The following is an 8301-nucleotide window of genomic DNA, read 5'->3' as shown; positions in this document are numbered from 1 at the left end:
GATGCAGAAGTCTCAATCAAACCAGTAAACATTTTCTTCAGTTCTGTTCTTTGGCAGCCCTATTACTCCTGGCTTGGTTGTGAGCCATAACATTAKAATCATAGAATCACAGAATCATAGAATCACAGAATCAGTAAGGTTGGAAGGGACCTCTGGAGACCATCTAGTCCAACCTTCCCGCTCAGCACGGTCACCTAGAGCATGTTAGACAGGGTTGCATCCAGGCAGGTCTTGAATATCTCCAGAGAAGGAGACTCCACAACCTCTCTGGGCATTTACAGTGATCACAGGGATCNCATCTAGTCCAACCTTCCCGCTCAGCACGGTCACCTAGAGCACGTTAGACAGGGTTGCATCCAGGCAGGTCTTGAATATCTCCAGAGAAGGAGACTCCACAACCTYTCTGGGCATTTACAGTGATCACAGGGATCACAAAGCCAGAATTAAATCTAATATCTCTGTGGAGGGAACCCAGGGTTCATAAAAATAGTTAAGTTTGTTCAGTCTTCACAGCATAGCTCAGGGACATGACCTAATTTCTCCATTACGGCAGTAGTGATATTTAAAAGCAGTTAGAAGCTATGTTGGCAGCCTTCAAGTTCTAGCTTAGTGCTTCTGGAGAAAAGGAGAACATTCTTGCCTTTATCCACTAGAAATGTCTGGCAACCTCCATTTAGTTTTCCTAAGCCAGAATACTGGGGGGGGGGAGGAAGGGAAATGAAAGAAAGAACAAGCTACATGTTGCAGCTACATATAGCCAAAATTAAGACATCACTAGAAGACAATTCGATGTCTGTTACCATGAGTGGCATACAAAAATCTATATTGAATCAATAAGTGGATCCAAAATCTAGGCAGCTGTGGATCACTGCCAACCTGCAGACCATGAGGCACTCTTTTCATTAAGCTTTTAATTCAAAAACTTATACTGATGTTATGGTTCCATATGCCAGTTCCAGACAACAAATACTCCACAGATGGTYTGTAAATGAGTAGAATAAGAACACCATTAGTTTCCTCAGCATTCATACCTTTCACATTCTTATTTATTAATCCCAGAATTTTGATGGTAGAAACTCTGTGGGGCTCTCTTCATTCTAAGAAACTATCAGCATGTCTCCCTGTGCAGCCAGGAGTGTAGTTCATAAGAGATYCCATCCTTAATCATCACTAAATGTTCTGCACACACTTATCTGTGAGACAAAATTCAGATTTGCATTTCTGCTGCAGGAAATGGCATGTGCCTTACTCCTTGTATACAAATGCAAGTATAACCTKTTGTTTTTATGCTTCTTTTTATCTGTTCTTTCTTGTTTAAATTTATAAGCACCAAAAAGATGATCTTTTGGTCTCAATTTATTGTCTGCCTTGCAGCCAAATACCATYTGAAACATGAGACAGCTGAACTCTATCCAGATTTCTTCTAACATTGCTTTTCCTAAACATGGCCCAAACTTTGCCATGACTCAAGTGGAGTTTAAGGCATAGTGGCGCTGAATGTGTATAAAGCTTTATCCATCATCTTGCATAATGTAACTATACATGAGATAGATAGAGATGAAATTAGATACTCCATGGATGGGTAAGGAAGATACATACAAGTTTCAGACAACTGACAAAGACCATCAGGACTTTGCAGTAGAGAAAAGCATTGTGTTTTTCAGTGATGTAAAAGACGAAAGAGATTATTATAATTTTCAGCTGTTCCCAGTGCAAGTCATTTTACAAATCCATTTCATCCAAGGAAAAGACCCCAAAATGTGCCAAATAATCCCATAGAAAACTTCAAATATAATCTGTACATTTATGTACATCTGCCAGAAAGACAACATCCAGTTATCAAACAGACCATAATTGCATTTGCTGCAGGATATCGGACTRTGTAAATACTCTGTATGTTTGGCCCCGTCATCCAAAGACAAAACTTTGTTCTGAGGATTTTTCCATCACAGTTAGTGAGCAAATCTGATGACCTGCAGCCTGGAGATGGGAATGGGAGGGGATAAGCTCAAATCAACAGAAAAGTTTGTATTAAACTTTAAACAATCAAATCTTTCTAGAAACATAGTGGGGAAAAATCCTAAAGTTACAATTATGTCAGGTCAACTCACTAATACTGCTGATTTTTTCAGTAAGTATTCTTGACACTCTTTTCATCTTCATTAAACATGTCCTAGTTTTCTCCCACAAAGTCTCACTAGCACTGTTACATAACTGTTATAATGTTTTTGTCTTGATATCCCCTAGATAATGCCATCTCTGTAACATGTTTCTCTCTCACTCCACATTATCCACTGTTAATAGCAATCCAAACAACTCCTAGATTTCAAATGCTTTGGAAAAATTGGAAAAGCAGCCATGGCTCATTCTGTTAGGGGAAGAACTGTGGCACAGCAGATAAAATCATCTGTCCTTGCCAAGAAGCCACTTACAGAATACTTGYTTTACTAGCTTTTTGTTTGGTTGGGTTTTTTTCTCCTGCCTTTATCCTCCAGATGCTTCTTAAATATTTTTTTATTTCTTATTCTTGCTGATATTCTGTTTGGTCTTGATTTTTTTTTTTTTTGAGGTGCTTATGTTGTTAATTATTTCTCCCTTCATATAGTGGAACATCTATCAGGACCAGGACTTAGCATACCTTGTTCTACTTTTGTCCCACTTCTCTCCTTCCTTTGGGTCTGTTTATCCCAAGTTCTATCCATTTTGTGCTAAACTTCCAACCCTCCCACCCTRTTCCCTGCTGATGCCTTCCTATTTTCTTTCTGTCTGTCTCTCCTCTTTTCCCACCAGCTGGACATAAAGCGACCAGGATTTGAAATACCAAACAATAGCTTTTCAGATCTTGGTATGTTTCCTAAGGACTTCAGAGGACTGGCGCCTATGGGAGGGGGAGTAGCCTTTAAAAAAAAAGTAGATGTTCCTAATCATTGCCAGGAGATGCACTAAGGGGAGCCTAAAAGGACTTAGTCACAAAAAGGGAGTGGTATTTTCCTTGCCATGAGCCCAATGTTGCATTAGCCAGCGCTCTGAGTCGCTGGGGGGGAGCTTTGCTGAGAGAAGTCAGGCAGGATGTTCAGTCCAAGAAATCAGTCTTAGAAAAGCCATTGCCCTCTTCTGAAGATTATCAAGTAGCAACACAGAGTTTCAGGAAGGCTATTCAAGATAATCTTCACACAATTGCGAAAAATACAAGCTATGTTTAACCAGAACAGTCCTCCTTAACAGTCTCTCCCCAGTATCTCTTATTCACATTCTGATATTAATATGGTCACTGTGACCCAGGGTTATCTGTTGAGTAAATGTTGGTGGCATACGTTCAAAATGTCCCTGATTTCCTTTAAATACTTCAAGAAATATTTCTGTGATCCCTATGCATTTTGGAGATGCCAGAAGTTAGCTTAGGCCAGTCCCTGTCCACTTACTTCTTTCCCAACCTCCTGTAGTTGTTCTTACTTGTGATTCTTCGCAGCAGTATTGCTTATCAATGTTCATGAAAATATCATTAAAACCAGAACACCCAGAGCTGTTCCTCTGTGTCCTGCAACCTACAACATAATCAGAAGCCTGGGAAAAAGTCCTGGTTCTCAAAATGATTCCTGTAGCAGGGTTATAAAAGAGGAAGAAAAAGAGAAATGAAAATGTTGGGGGAGCTCCTAACAAACTGGCATAAGAGGAATAAAGAAATGCTGGCCACATTCTTGTCTCAAATATCTATGACGGAATTCAAATCAAGCACTAACTATGGTGCATTTATAGTAAAATAGATATACCACAGACATTTGAGACAGATTTCAAATCAAGCATTAACCCATGGTGCATTTATATTGGAATAGATGTACCAGAGACATTCGAAACAGATCTTTTACGAAAAAAAGAAAAAGGAAAAAAAAACAGATAACAAGAGGTGGGTTCCCAAAGACTAATCTGATGTGTATTTGATGTGTATCGATATACACCTCTCGTGGAAAATAGAATAATTTGGTACAGAGCCCCCACTTGTCACTTTGTCATTTGAAGTGCAATGTGTAAACCAAGTCACAGAAGAGTGTCATAACAGTGATATTCAAACAGCTTGCCATCTATTATGTTTCCTACATATCCTTCATCAAATATACTGCTGAAACGTCACATTAGATAATATACCTAAGTGATTAAATGTGAAACAGCATTGTATCCTAGGGCATCTCTTTCTATGCTTCTGTAATCACGGTAAGTCTTTCTGTTTCTGAAATCCATGAGTGTGTTTTCATCTCAGCAGATGTGATGTGTATACATCAAGAGTGGGAGACAATACGTTTAGTTCTTGAAAGGGAAAAATATTAAAAAAAMCAATAATAAACATTATGTTGATTGCCTATGTTATTTTGTTTCTGAATCTGGGGATAAAGTTTTCTAAACTCTGTCACCAGGCCTGGCAAAGCTTTGATCAAAGCACATTCTTTCTCCATCCTTCTGTTGTTTCTCCTTTAAAATGATCACTACAAACCTAAACAATCACAGGATAAATTGATACTACTCATAAGTGACAGTCTAAGTATCACCAAGCTATGAGAATGCTGTGGGACCTCAGGGCCCACTCTCTGGTCCAAGGCCATGCCCCAAGCATGTCCAAATTCACACTGACAGTGGGGAAAGTCAAAACAAGTCCCACATACATAGCCTCTCTTCTTCCATTCCTCATGTCCTCATTTGCATGGGAAGGAAAACCAGATATGCATGCTGGAGGGAGCTGCAGCGTTTTCCAGCAGATCCTAAATCTGATCAACGAAGGGACCAGAGCAGTGAGTGAAGAGCGCTAACTCTGTGATCAGACTTCTCTCTCTTTAACAGTGGTGTAAAACAAATCCAGACCTGCCCTACATTAACATACAAAAAAAGACTCCCTGAATTCTTGAAATTTAAGCTCAATGGGATTTTTTTTCCAGGTAATTAATGTACATGCCTTCCCAGGTGTGTCTTACACTACAGCTTTCTCAGACCTTAATAGGATGACTAGAAAACACAGCTAAGCTGATATGAGAAAATATAGACTGTTACCAGACAGTATGGCTCCAGACAGAAAGGAGGAAGGGATTTGAAAACTTTGTGTTTAGGGAATGCTGTGTCCTTTTGAAATATCTCAAAGAAAGCCTTGTGCAGGCTTTACAATTAGTGAGGAAAAGAGAGAATTGTGAAAGAAATGAAAGAAATGCAAGGAGCACATGAAAAGCATTTTAAGAGGTTGGTGGCAAAATCCCCATCATGGAGAGTGGGCAAAAAAGAAGCTAAAAATAGGCAGCTTGAGACAGGGCTCTCCAAAAAGAGGAGATGGAAGGACACTGTGTTCTGGAAACTGATGAAACCACAGACAAATGTGCCAAGGCTCTTGTACATTTTGTTGGCAGTTGCTCAAGCCTGGCACATATTCTGTACCAGGAAAGGTATCACCAAGCAGGCAGTGCCCTGAGCTGGAATGTGCATTGCCAGTACAAGCTGGAAGGAGGGGCTGGAAGCAAGTGGCCTATCAGTCCATGACAGCGAATGACAAAATGAAGATCTTCATGGACTGACAGAAGTAAAGTTTTATGAACTGGTCAAACGCCATCAAAAAAACTGTGTTTTATACCTAGTCATAATAAGTTTATGGCCATCTATTCTTGTACTTACATTGGCATTTATTTTCTTTCTACATTAGTAGAAAGAAAACCCCACTAACCCTCCTTTCCCATCTCTGCACCTACTGTGGTCCAAACTAGTCTGTCTTGAACTGGAGTAATCTGACTGAAAATGAAATTCCAATACAAGCTCACCAGCACTTGGTAAAATAGCATCTCTTTACCTCTGTCTAAGATGCCAGTCTTGAAAAAAAATCTGAGGGCAAATAAAATTTTTTTCCCCCAAATCACACTGGTATTTCTAAATTACTGCACAATGGAGAAATCCACTCAAGTCTGGAGTTTCCTCTCACAGAATCCCAGTTTTTATCAGATGTTCCAGTCAATTCCTAACTGCATTTTTTGGCTGTTTGTACTATTAAATTGTAATCCATTTCTGCTGTAGTCATCTTCAAAGGCATTTTCTCTTAAAAAGCGTCATCTGATGGTCTGATCTTCATCTGTATTGACACACTTCTCCTTTGATTTATCATGGCCAATTTTCATTAGCTTATTCCTTCTTTTTATGCAAATCTCATGAAACAAACGTATTTAGTGGCATCAGTGCCAAGATGGGGTATCAAGGCACCTTCTTCCAGTCTGACAGGTGTCCTTGCAGCACAGCATGTTTCTACTTCCCTTTTAACTAGCTCTACATGCAGCTCATGTAACTTGTACTAACTTCCATCTTCTCTAGTGTAAATATTTCTCAAGTGACATAGTACTAAATACTTCTTTAGAAGTCCAGAAAATTGGATCTACTATATTTCCTTTAGTTAGAAGATCAGTTATTTTTCTCAAAGAGAGATTTTCATGTTGATCTGGAATGCTTTATGCAATCAAGGTGACATTTATCCTTTTCTATTTACCTACATTTCCAGAGAGATTTCAACTTTAAGCTGTGCTAAAAATCCTTGCTGCTAGAAGAGCAGTTTCCTGGCTGGTCTCACAGATGGAGATTGTCCAGTCCCCTGACTGGAGTACATGGAGAGGACATGGAGAGCCAGAATGGGGATCTGTTTCTCACTGTCTCTTCCAGCTGAAGAAGACATACTCAAAGCAAACAAAAGAGGGTGTTTCTACAAATGACCTCTGAATTTTCTTATCCTGAAACGCTGTGGATGCTTAAAGTTAAAAGGAGATAAAGGGAAGTTTGAACAACTCAATGAAAGAGGAAACAACTGAAGGTTAGTAATTACAACCCTCCCCACACTTCCTCTGACTCCAAAATTCCTGGGCCACAAATTTTTGGAGGCTCAGAGACTAATCCTAAGTGAGAAGTCAGGATAGATGGAGTTTCAGTCTAACCCAGTGAGTCTGTTCTTGTGTCTTTAGGCTATCTACTGTGTCTTATCTGAGTATCTTACCTGAGCCTTATTTCCACCTTAGACATGATAACATACCTACATTCCCATTCAATTTCCTCCTTTTTACTTCAAGGCAAACAATCTTTATGATTTCCATGATCATCAATATCGAAAGCTGAGACTGAGTGTTCATTTAACTTCTATGTGATACTTAGATTATCTTTAAACTGTGTAATATCATTACGGTACAGTAGATGTGCTGCTTCTTTTTTTCCTCTTTTCCTTTATATTATTTGCCCTATCTATTGTTATTTGCTCTAATTTCTCTTTTTAAGTCATGAACTTGACTTCTGGAAATTCTCAGTTTGTCCCTACTTTTTCTGAACTCCAGAATATGGTTTATTTTCTGATAAGTCTTTTTTTCTATTCCTTCTAACTGGCAAGTTTCATTCATAATATCTTATTTGGTGTACCTATTCATTAGGTTGGGCCTGGACCCCTTTCTGCAAGTTCCTCTTTGACAACGATGAAGGTAGATTTTGCACCTTTGATTTGAGGAATTCCATCCTTCTGCTGCCTTTGAGTTCTTAAAGATCTCTAAGTAATAAAAGTGAGGCAGGAGCTCAGAACAGAATGGAAAGTAGTCTTTTGTCATCTAAAGCCCCTTCTAGGAGTTTAAGGTACTTACCTTCAACAATTACAGCCATCTAGTGGGCAAATACCAGAAACAGCCACTAGTCAGCAAAAATGCTGTCCCCTATTATTTGTAATCGTTCATCTTCCGAGATGACTGATATTCTCTGGCTAAACCAAGTAATATGAAAAATGGTTTCACAAAATATCTTTTGCATAAACTTGTAATACGGTGGAGTTGCCCTGGTCATTTCCATGAGACCGTAGGAATAAGCACACCTTGCTACCTCTGAACATTTTCCCACAGAGGAGTCACTTGGGCGTACACAACAGATTTATTCTCTTGCACTTCCAATACTATCAAAAAGTGATTACTTTATTAATGCTGCAATGCACTGAGAGTGGTAATAAATACATAATCAGAATGGACCTCTGCTTCCTACAGTGGGCCACACAACTGACTCACTTGGATGTTTGACAAAAGAGTACAGAATCAGATTTTTGTACGTCAAGGCCTAAAGTAGTGATTCCCAGCCAGAGTTATATCTACTTTGTTGGTACGCTGACCACTCTACCAGGTGGCATGTCAGCAGCTGCTGATTCTCCTCAGTGTAAGTATTTACCATCAAGTTAGGTGTCTCCAAACAGGCAGACTCTACTTTTCTGCACTCCATTGACTCACACAACCAGTGAATGGCAATCCAACAGCAAGGGCCTTTTGGGTTATG

Source organism: Rhea americana, unplaced genomic scaffold (genome assembly GCF_003343005.1).
Source record: "Rhea americana isolate MKP2758 unplaced genomic scaffold, rheAme1 scaffold_110, whole genome shotgun sequence".
In the NCBI taxonomy this organism is placed as follows: Eukaryota; Metazoa; Chordata; class Aves; order Rheiformes; family Rheidae; genus Rhea; species Rhea americana.
Note: the sequence above shows the minus strand (reverse complement) of the source record.